Here is a 12,392-nt window from a genome sequence, read left to right on the forward strand (position 1 = left end):
AGTTCTCAGCTTCAACTTCCACTGCCAAAATTCTGAAGGTTATGCAATATTTATTATGTCTAATATATCAATTGTTCTATGAAAAATGGGATATGCTGGTAGCATTTCAGAGCCTTTAGCAATTCTCTCAGTATATGTGATGTTTCTTTTCCCAGTGAAGCTCTAAGAGCTTTGACAGCAAGAGAAAGGGTGCCTGCCATGCCAGATTACACAGACTGCTTAAACTTGTAAACAAACACTTTTGGTGAACTGAAACAATCAATCATCCAGAAGGGTCATTATTCACATACCGTCTACACAGTTCAACTACAGCTAACATGACTTACTTGTACAAACCAATGGACATATAAATGTAAGTCTAATTTGTCTTAAATTCAATAATGCATTTTTCAAAATAAAGTTGTTTATTCAAAAAAAGAAAAAACAGATTTAACAATTGTTTTCCATCAGAAGGCACACATACTGATATGAGTCATGATATTTCAGAAGTCTAACATAATGTCACACTGTACCTGCTCATTGGTGTATTCAGGGACTTTAATCAACTTACTTTATGGCCGTATAGCCCCAAATTCTTACTTTATCATTACTAAATGGGAAAAAATTGGAGTAATTTTACTTCTAAGGGAACTTTCATTTTTTTCTGCTTTGCACCTACATAACCCATTCTTTGCAGTTTTATTTGAGAACTTGCCCATTTGTTTGTCAAATACACAAATTTCTAGGAATGTCACTTTAATAATGTTAGATCATAATTCTTACATTCTGGATAATCTGCAATTCTTTATTTTCCTCTGACAGCTACTTATTTCATATTAATATATAATTGACAAGTGCCATGCATTTTTATCTTGCTCATTACACACACACACACACACACACACACACACACACACACACATCACATCACACATACTGATTTAGTAGGCAGTCTATGGCACACATGGTATGTTTCTTTAGGAAAGAACACATGTACTTTTATCTGGTTGGTTTTCATTATGCCAAAATGCCAGAAAAGACTTGAAAATATACTGTAGAGATATGTAGAGTATATTACACATTCATTAAAAAATTCTGCCAAAATCTCTATCATTTGTTTAGTGGACACTATCTTTCCATTTACTCCAGTGATCAGGCTGTTTGGGGCAATGAATTCAATCAAAGCAGTCATACTATTATTCAGAAGCCTTGGGGATGAAACTGGAACATAAAACTACCTTCCAAACATGAAAGGGAAATGAGATCACTTTCAGACCATCTTTAAAAAGAACGAAAAGAAATAAAAATTTAAAGAAATAAACTATTTGTGGAAGCATGCACAAACATACATAAATGCAGATAAAGCATTGAGAGCTCTCATTGTACCCTGCCCTAGGGGAATCTGGGTTTTGTTCTGTCCTAAATGGCAATGTGACTAAGGACAATTTTTTTTTTTACTGTTTCATCATGTTCATCATTTTGTAGAATATGAGGATTATATCAAATTAACTCTACAGTTCTCTATATATCTGTCATTCTGTGAACTCATATTAGAATTTTAAAAACTTCTCAAATTTCTATATTACAATTGAAAATTCTATTAAAATTCAAAATCTTAAGAACTCTCTTCTTAAGAAAAATAAATTGGTGTTTAGTTACTGGTTACTCTGACTGTGGAAAAAATTATCTTAAGGTAATTAGGTTGGAAGAGAGGAGGGGTGACTAGGAGCAAATAGGAGACTAAGAGAGGTACCAAGTAAATTTCACTTGCAACGTTTGAAATTAAAAGAAATCAGAATGGGTCTCTTTAAGTAGTCATTTACTATATAAGCAATACTACAATATTGCATAGGCAGTCGTGCATTTAATTACTGTTCAGATATTTAAAATAGTTGTAAAGTAACAATAAAGTTTAAGGAATGCAAAAAAGACAGTGGCATTTTTGTTGCAAATGATCATTGCAAAGATGACTAAAATATTGAGTAAATATACTCAGGGAAAATATTTTAAAAGCTACAAAACCAACATATACATAAGGATTTTAACTTGGATAATTTACATAAACATATTAGGCTGTAACACTTAGAAATTATGAAACTCATTGTATTGTGGCTTTCTGAGTGTGCATATTTTTTGGACTTCTATAGTGCTACCAGACTCTATAAACTTCTTTTAAAATTACAATTATTTTATGTATTTGTAGTATATTAGAATTATATTGTAAAGATAATAAGTGAATATTTAATTTTTTGAGTCAATTATGAGGTTTGTTGCAAACATTTGCATTGATTTTATATAAGAGATTGCTAAATTTAATCATGGGGAATACAGTTCTTTTTTCACTAATATTTACCTTAGCACATAGGATCATACACTTTATTTTTTAATTTTTTTTAAATTTTTTTATTTTTTTATTGTTGGTCATTCAAAAGGATCATACACTTTAAAAAAGCTTTTGATTTGTAAATGTGAATTCACCATTAAATGGTTCATTTCATAAAAGTGTTGAAGTACTCCACAAAAATACCATGCTAAATGTTAGATATAACTCTATTCTGTCATTCAAATTCTCAGATCAATGCACATATGAACTTTAATTTCCATTGTGTAAATAGACTTTTCAAATTTTACAAGCACATGGACAAATGCATAGTATGAATATAGATGTTCAAGGAATTCATTGATGTTAATCTTCATTGAGGTGATATTAAATAGAAAAAAAATTAAACATGCTTTAAGAAATACTGTTCAATCCGAAAGATAAAACCTACCACATTGGATAAAAATATGTAGATTAAGCTTTAAGAAATAACTTTGCTCATTATCAGCAATAATAAGGGACTAAAGCAAATTCATAATTAAACATAGTGATGGACCATGCAAAAGACCACCACAGATTGTAATCAAAGGTTTGTACTATGGGTGGTGGGTGTGCCTAATATTTTCTTTATGATAAGCCTAACATTTTCTTTATGATAAAGTGTGTCTATCTTCTAAATTGGAGGGAAAAATAAACCTGCTTATTAGATAACCATATCATGAGAAAAGAAAATGTACAGACAGATTTAACAGACTCAGGCTTAAATTACCTTTTCTAGATTTCATGTAAAACTTTTTATCTTCCTCACTTATCATCTCTTTCACAGGCACACTCTCCTGCCTTCCAAGTGATACTGCTCTGAGTTTCCCTCTAAAGTTACATTCTGTGTTTCTGTTTTGTCTTGGAAAATAATATTTTCTTTTTTTATACTAGTTTGTAAACAATGGGAATAAGTTTCAATAACAGCTGGCATCTATTACTTTGTTCATGAACAGAATTCTTAGGCTTGTGTAGTTTCAAAATATGCTGCTTTATAAAATGAAATGTAAATTGAAATGATGAATTAAGGAAATATTTTTATAGTAAATATAATTAAGTAATGGTTCAAATTATTATTATACAGCATGTATCTTCGTAATTTTAGATAGCCTCATTAGGAGGATGTTAGACATGGAGATAAGCACAGAAAAAAATAGTCATTGGCTTAACAGAGAAAACCACTTGAGAGTAAATTTTCATGAACTGAAGGTAGAGAGAGAAAAACATAGTTCTATTTTGCTAGAATTATATAATAAATATGCTTGAGTAACCTTTATTCTTTATGAACAAATTTTAATCTTAAAATAATGCAGAAGTTGAGACCTATAATTAAAATGAGATCTATTATTAAGCTCCATGTGTACTCTGCTACTAGCTGTTATATAAAATGTTTAAAATTATACTGAAATCAGAAAAAAAAGTATGAGATAATTCAAGAAATATTTCACAACTCCACCTGATCAGCTTCTGTGATTAAATTAACCTTAGAGTCATACTGCAGCACAGTAACAATAGTGTTGGCTGCATTAATGAAATCAGAAGTAACAATTTAAATGGATCAGATGCATTGGTGCCTTCATTTAGTTTTTAAAATCAATTCTGTAAAAGTCTCCTCTCCTTTCCTTTCTTCTATTACGTTAATAATATTTGGGGAAGTAATTTGAGGTTTGGTAATCTTAAGAGTCTTTAAAATCTAAAAATATGGTGCTATTTCACAAGTGTAACTGAACTATGAAAACAGAGCATATGAAATTGCTGATGTTCAAATACGCAATTTTAATTCTGAGAGTTCTTATGTTTAGAACTTTTAGGGCATCTATTGGCCAATGTTAGTATTACACATGGAAATTTGACTTCACACAACTCTACAGTTATGTATTTCCAAGAAATGATGATTAATATGCATGCTGCTGAAGAGATTTATAATGGAAATCTCTCATGTTTATTATTGGATTTAAAGTATTAAGCAAGTACATTAAAACAAATATAGTATAAAAATAGATCTTACAAAATGTTTGTAATGTAATATTGACCATTTTAACATTTTACAAATCTATGTTAATTGTTTTAGAATCTGATACATTCAAACTAGTTGCTATCAATATCTTATTTGAACTTTTTAATTTTTATGAGAAACAAAATAATTGATCTTTCAGATCTCAAAAACAGCACATAGTAATATTTTACATTATAATTTTTGAGAGCAGAATGTACAAGGATATGAAGAATATACCTCTATGTCTTGAGTTCAGAAAGATAACATACAAGGAAAAATAATGTTAAAATTGGAATTAATCTGTATATTTGGCTAGACAGATAATTTTGCACAAAGTATGATATTTAATTGCTAGAAAAAAAGACACAAGAAATATAAAGGATGAGAAAGGACCTGGAGTTTGTTAGCATTTTTTTCTAATATGTATTATACATAAATGCATGTAATATATTATATATTCTAATATATTATACATAGATGCATGTGTACATGTATACATATATATAGTGCATCAAATATTATATATCAGTAGTTCTATCCCTAAAATTCTAATATAATGTTAAAATAAAAATTCATAATAAAAATATCAGGTGTAAACTAGTAAAATTTCATGTACAAAACAAATGATCATGAAAGTAATTAGTGAAAACTGTTTAGCGAAGTGAGCAAATAGTACTGATTTTTCTTTATTCTTTTTAGCTTTTCCTGTATAGAAGATCCTTCCAAAGCATATGGCTTTAAGCAGCTGTCCCACTTTTGGAACAAGAATGGCAAGAGAACTATCTGAGAGGAAATGTGCTAAGGGATAAAACGAATATGTTTCTGCTGCTTTTCCTGAAGTTTCATTCTTCAGTGTCTATTTTTGTTTGTTGATATTACACAGAAATTACTTGAACTGGAAAGAGCAAAAACTGCCAAGGAAGAAACTTGAAAACAGTTCCAATATATTGGAGTCTCACACAGGATACATTTCTTTGGTATTTGTTACTGCTGATCAACAAATAATACCAGCTCCTCTTCTGTGAATGTGTTTGCATCATACTCTGTGGTCTCTGATGAGTAGAGTCATGTGCCCACTTCTGTGGAAAGGATTATGGGTAAACATAAAAGTCAACTTTAATTGATTCCTCCCTCTTTGCCAAAAAAAAAAAAAAAAAGAAAAAGAAAAAGAAAAAGAAAAAAAGTGTAGTATTTGGGAATATGGCTGCTCAATCAGACTGGGCACTTAAAAAACAACCAGAAACCAAGAGACCATTGCAGACCCATTATGGTCAAGGAGCACAAGCAAGAAAAACATTTTAGTTGTTTTATGGCACTGTGATTTGAAATTAGTTTTAGGAAACTGAGATTTGAGCTTAGGTGTTTGTTCTGTTACCATAGCATAAATAGTTTAAGTTAACTGCTACATCGCAAGCTATGTAATTGATTTTGAAATAGTTGTATAGGCATTAGTCCTCCATAAGCAATTTAGTTACATGTTTGCTGATTTCTCAAAGTATACTGATTTCCTAATATAGGCTTATTTATTTTATAGAGCTCTCTTTAGGTCCAACCTCCTAAAGGTTCTACCACATGCCAACAGTGCCACATCGTGGGAACTAAGCCTTCAACATACAGGTCTTTGCAATACACTTATCCAAATCACAGCAAGGAGTATAGGGATAACCAATTCTATCCAAACAAACAAAGGATAACTTGGCAGAAAAGAAAAAGGCATTCCAGGCAACAAAAAATAAATCATAATGGGGCATAAATGTTCTTGTTTTATTGTTCATAAAGTAATCTAGTCTAGAAAAGCATAATGTTCATAATGTTAATAGAAGAGAGTCATGTTTCCAATTACTTTCTTCATTTTCCTCTTTTCCCTTCACTTCATAAATCGTTTCTGCTTAACATGTTCACTCCAAATATTATTCAAAAACTTCTCTAGTCGGGGTCAAAATGATTGTCTCTCAATAAATCTTCTCCTATCCTGGGCTCTCCAATGTTTCCAATATGAAGCCAGCTGTCAGTGTCTAGAGTTTTCTTTGTTCTGTCCTGATTTTTTACATAGCCTTTGAACATATTTGGTCCTCTCACACAGGTCTCTCCCTCTCCTTTGCAGTTGCAGTAGTTCAGCTTCTCCATATCAAGCTTGATATGATTGCAGGGCAGAGGTGCCCCCATATACCCTGAGATCTAGTCCCCAGGTGTGGTGAAGGCGCATCTAGCAGTATACTTGGTTTGTCTGTGACTTTCAGAAATCTGGCACCCCAGAGCTGCCAGAAGAAATCCCAGGTCTGCTGGTGAGGTAGTTGATGTAGTTACTGGAGTAGCTGCTCCAGTAACAATCCTCTCCACACACATCCACCAAGACTGGTCTGAATCTTATTAAAGAATAGTTCATCCCAGTTAGTATTGTTCCTGATGATTCCACTCTGAACTTCAGCCAGCTTGCATTTTGCTGCAGACTCCAACACCAGTGCTTTAATGAAGTGTCTGCCTGGCTGAAAATCTTGTTGTACATCCAGTTCAGCAGTTGTAGGACAATCAGGAAGATGGTAAGGTGTAGAGCCTTCATGTCATCATAGGTAGATGTCTCCCTGGAAGAAGTCAACACACCTTCCCTGGCAGTAGAAAATTGACTGGATTACTCTCTAAATATGTGAGTCAGCGGCAGGAAGGACATGAGCACATCATCCTACCTCAGAAAAATCACTTTGTCATTTTCAGAACGCCTAAGAAATCAGCTACCATGTTCCAATGGATGCGAATCATACCTTCAGGGTTCCCTGTTGCACCATTTGTGAAACACACTAAGGAGAGGTCATCAGGCTATGGGATCACAGGAGCATGGTGATTCACTCCATCACAGTCCTCCACAGCTTGAATAGACTTGGTGACCACCTCGAGCTTCTGCACTCTTTTCTTTCAAGGCATCCACAAATGACTCCATGAGGGCAATCATCTTGAGCCCTAGAGTCTCCTTGTTCTCCACATGCTCTAGTAGAAGCATATTTTCCTGAGGTTTATCTAAAAAATCATTGTATTATCCATAAAATCATGATATTATGTCCAGGGTATTGGTGATGCAGGAATAGCTCCAAGGCCCAAGGTGTCATAAAGTTGTAGCACCACCATGGAATACATAGAATGAGACAATTCTGCAATGATCCATTCTGGTTTATTTTGTGCAAAAAAACTCAATAAACTGATCTGTACTTGCTTTACAGTTGTTCTGGAGAAGTCAGGACTTCAGAATTTTGGTTCTATTGGCCACCTCCTGTAGTATAGCCACTGTTACAGATGCTTGGGTTTCCTGAAGCCAAGTCAGGGCTCATTCCCTGAGATACAAAGCCTACAGCCTAACACCTGGTACATGACCCTGGCATCATCATAGTAGTAGTTAAATGGGTAAGATAGTTCCCTCCAATCACAGTTCACTGGGCCCTGCCACTGTCCTCCAGTTCTTCTGACTGCATCAGGAAGTTGCATGGTGGTTGCAGGGCCTTTGGCCTGTGAGTGAACCAGTGGCAAGGATGGCAGCCAGTGTACCTATGCTGAGTGTGGTGGCTGAGAGGCTGCAGAAAAACCAGCCCAAGTCACCCAGCTTAGGAAGCTGCAGTGTATGCAGGATCCCCTGTGCTTCTTCTCCAAAAGTGGGAAATCTTCTCCAGAGGTGAGAAGACAAATGCTTCTGGTGGTTGGGAAGAGAGAGAAACAGAGAGAGAGAGGAAGAGGGAGAGAAGGAGAAACACACACAAGAGAGCCACTTAATGCTGTTGAACACTTCTGACTTGAAAGACATTCTTCTTTCCGTGCCTCTGGCACACATCCTACTGTCATAATCAAATCGCCTGGTCATTTGCACTCTGTTCCTTTATCTATTCTTTTATGTTACTTTTCCTTTTCTTTTTCCTCCCTCCCTCCCCCTTTTCTTCCTTCCGTCCTTCTAGGACTCCTCTGCCTCTGCATTTCTGACATGGTATTTCTCAGGGATTTAATCTCAACAAATATTAATCCTAATTTGTTTTATAGTAACAGAATTAGGAGTTAGTTAATGGAAGTTAATTTGAGTATTATGAATTACAAAATTAAATAGAAATTTGAGTTTCCGAATGATGACATTTTATAGGTAAGTGACATGTAGGTTAAGGACAGGCCAGAGGGGAATAGGATGAAACAAAAGGTATGGAACTTAGAAAAAACAATTGATAGTTAACACAAAGATAATAAGGGAAATGGCAAAGAAATTGATTATCATAAGTATGTCTAAACTAAGAAAAATTCAGAGAAAATAATATCAAAATAATTGCATAAATTTCATGAAACTTAATTTCAATAAGATATTAACAAAAATGTTCATGAAAATTTCCTTTGGAAGATCAAGAGTTATTCTATTGACTCTTTTATGTGATAGGTTTTGTATTGAAATGTGAAGTTACTATGGCAAGAGAAAATACTGGAAGGATTCTTGAGGAAAAATTAAAATGAAAACCTTTTTACTGGTTCTACAATTCTGTATATGACTTCCTATTAGGGTAGAAGAAATATTACTAACGCCACCTCTGACCCAAGCAAAAGAGAGATAAATCTGAGAGACTATCAATATGCAAAAATTATTTGAAAACCAATTAAAAAATAATAATAATTATAAGTATATCCTTAAATTGAATGAAAATATATCTCTCTCACTTAACATGGTTTTATTGAAAATATTTTGTGTTTAACTTTATAGTAAAGTTGATATGAAGAAGTAAGATGAAATACATTCCCAAGACTTATACCATTTTATAAGTTACATTTTTAAGAGAATGTTCCAATTGTAGAATAAATGTACACAAAATCAATTATTATCTATCTTTTGAATTTCATGCTCAAGAATGGAAAATATATTTTAAATAAGAAATTAACAAATTGGAGAAACATTTCAGAATCAAGGAAAATATGGATGGAAACTAAAATTGAGAAAAAATAAATTGTTCTTTTTTATTGATTATTTTTAGTTATACATAACATTAACATTCATTCTTACATAATTTTAAAAGCATGGAATATAATTTGTTTTAATTCAATCCCTAGTACTTCTTTTTTTTCCTTTCACTTTCCCTCCACATTACTCCCCTCTACTCTAAGGATCTTTTGGCTGTTAAATTGTTCTGAAAATACAATTATATAAGAGATGTGAATACAACTTGGGACTAGTGACATATATAATACCAAACAGAGTTCCAAAGAATAGTCCTGAACTAATGTCAGAAATAGTGGAACCAGAATTTATGACTGATTACTAGGTATTAAAGTACAGAAGTTATTAATCTCAATATTAGAAAAGTTGTACAAATTCTACAGTTGTCATAGTATAGAGCAAATAGAAAAATCATACTGATAAATATATTCAAAATAACGTAAGAACATCATCAATATTTTTATAACATTTGTTTTTAACTAATAGAAACAAAAAATATACATATTAATGAGATAACATGATGTTTTACACATTTTGTAATGTTTAAATGAGATTAATCAATTATATCTCTTGAAACACTTATCATTTGTTATGGTGAAAATTTCTTCCAGCTTTTTGAAATGCACATTACCTCTTTGTTACCTATTATCAGAAGCTCACCAGGGCTTCTTGTTCCTAATTAAAGGTAACTCAGTACCCATTGATCAGCCTCCTGTCCACTAGGGTATTGTGTAGTGAAAATCAGAAGAAGTAAAAATAACATGACAAGGGTAGGGAGAGAGGTAGGCAGGGATAAGGGAAGAACAAGGGGAATGGCAAACATTCTGGTGATGAGGTGGACGAGAAAAAAGGAGGAAGAGGAAGAAAACAGAAGCAGAAACAAAAGCAATAGCATCAAGAGGAGAAGGACCATTAGAAGGAAGAAAAAGAGGAAATGGAGGAGAGGAAAGAAAAGGAGTAGGAGAAAAAGGGAGAAAACTGAGAAAGAGGAGGAGGAACAAAAATGAAAGAGATGAAAGTAGAAGGAGAAGTAAAACTACTACTATCCACCTCACCAAACAAACAAACAACAATAACAAAACACCCTTAAGAAGATCCTATTGTCTACTAAGTGAAAAAGACTTGTTTTGCCCTGGTTATTCATTAACTTCACATGTGATTAAAAATACACAGTACAAATTTTGCTGAACTTTGTAATTTTTTCTCCCAGGTATCTTAGTTCAACCTTATTAAAATTTTATTTCTAATCTATCATGTATGGCCTTCTCTACTATATTACTTAACTATTGTTACCTCCTTTCTCATCATTAAGGGACATTTCACACACATCAGCCAACTTATTTTAAATATATCAGATTATATTCTTTCTTAACCTAAAATTTTACATTCCATTTTTTTAAATATCTATTTACTGTTGTTCACATGTCCACTATGAGGGAGTCATATATTTAATTCTTTCTCTTCTTTTCACTGATTTAGTAATTGGGGCCTTGTTGTTTTTGGAACATGTGAAGCTGATATATATTTTAACATTTGATACTTAATCCTTCTTATCACGAATACTCTTCCCCTAGATTTTCTATGGGATGATGCTTTGACATTGCATTCTCTGAAGTGACTTTTCTTGACTACTAATACAACATGTCTTCAATTCTTGGTCATTCTATTTTCTCTTTTACTTTAGGCACTGTATATCATTATCTTAAAATATTATTTATTCATCCATCCATTCACTCATAAATATCATGGCTTCTCCCACCAAAATGTAAGTTCACTGAGTTCTTAAGACCTAACTTGTCAAATTAAGCAAGCACTAGAGCCATCAGAACACAAACATACACAAACAATTATAAAAATGGGTCTATTAAATTGGCTTACATGATCAGCAGCTGGATAGTTCCACAGCAAGCTGGAGAGTTGGAGGAACCAGTTGCTGCTCAGTCCAAGAAGCTGGAGCCTCAGTTGTTAACAAGTAGGACCAATGATGCAGCCCTAGTCCAGGACCAAAGGCCAAGAAACTCTCTGGAGAGTCAAGTCCACTTTGAAGACTGAAGGGCTGGAGTCAGATGTTCCCAGGTAGTAGCAGCATCAACCTAAGCACTGTTTAAGAATAATAGAATTTGGATCTGCTTCTGCTTCCTTTTTTCTTTATCTTTTTGTTCTATCAGGCCTCCAACCTATTGCCCATATTTGGGGTGGGTTTTCCCCTAAGTTGGCTGTCCTATATATGGATCATTCAAGAAACATCTATATATATATATTTTCTAATTAGTTATCCATGACAGCAGAATGCATTTTGACTTATTGTACACAAATGGAGCACAGCTTCTAATTTCTCCTACTGTCCATGATGCTGAGTCACACCATTTGTGCAATCATACATGTATATAGGGAAATAATGTCCATCTCATTCCACCATTTTTCCCAGCCCAAACTCCTTACTTCCCTATGCCCAATCCAAACTTTCTTAGCCCCCTAACCCCACATCATGGATCAGCATCCACCCATCAGAGAATACATGTGGCCTTTGTTTTGGGGGGGATTGACTTATTTCACTTAGCATAATATTCTTTAATTATTTATCCATACATCTGTTGAAGGGTACTTATATTGGTTTCATGTTTAGCTATTGTGAATTGTGCTGTTATAAACATTGACGTGGTTATGTCACTGCAGTATGCTAATTTTAAGTGCTTTGGGTATAATCCAAGGAGTGGGATAGCTAGGTCAAATGGTGTTTCTTTTCCAAGTTTTCTAAGGAATCTCCATATTGCTTTCCGTAGTGGTTGCACCAATTTTTATTCCCACCAGCAATATATGAGTGAATCTTTTTCCTCACATTCTTGCCAACGCATACTTTTGCTTGTATTCTGGATACTTGCCATTCTGACTGGAGTGAAATGAAATCTTAGAGTAGTTTTGATTTGCATTTCTCTAATTTCTAGAGATGATGAACATTTCTTCATATATTTGATGATTGTATAACTTCCATGAAGTGTCTTCTCAGTTCCTTAGCCCATTTATTTATTGGGTTATTTGTTCTTTGCCTTAAGTTTTTTGAGTTCTTTTTATATCCTGAAGATTAACGCTCTATCTGATGTGCATGTGGT

The 12,392-nt window shown here is 33.5% G+C and overlaps 1 pseudogene; it reads right to left on the bottom strand.

Moving 5' to 3' along the window:
- Window positions 1–6,227: 6,227 nt before the first annotated feature.
- LOC101975868 (long-chain-fatty-acid--CoA ligase 6 pseudogene) lies at window positions 6,228–8,178 on the bottom strand (annotated as a pseudogene).
- Between the last annotated feature and the right edge of the window lie 4,214 nt (window positions 8,179–12,392).

The sequence above is a fragment of the Ictidomys tridecemlineatus genome, chromosome 1, assembly GCF_052094955.1.
Source record: "Ictidomys tridecemlineatus isolate mIctTri1 chromosome 1, mIctTri1.hap1, whole genome shotgun sequence".
NCBI classification, from domain to species: domain Eukaryota; kingdom Metazoa; phylum Chordata; class Mammalia; order Rodentia; family Sciuridae; genus Ictidomys; species Ictidomys tridecemlineatus.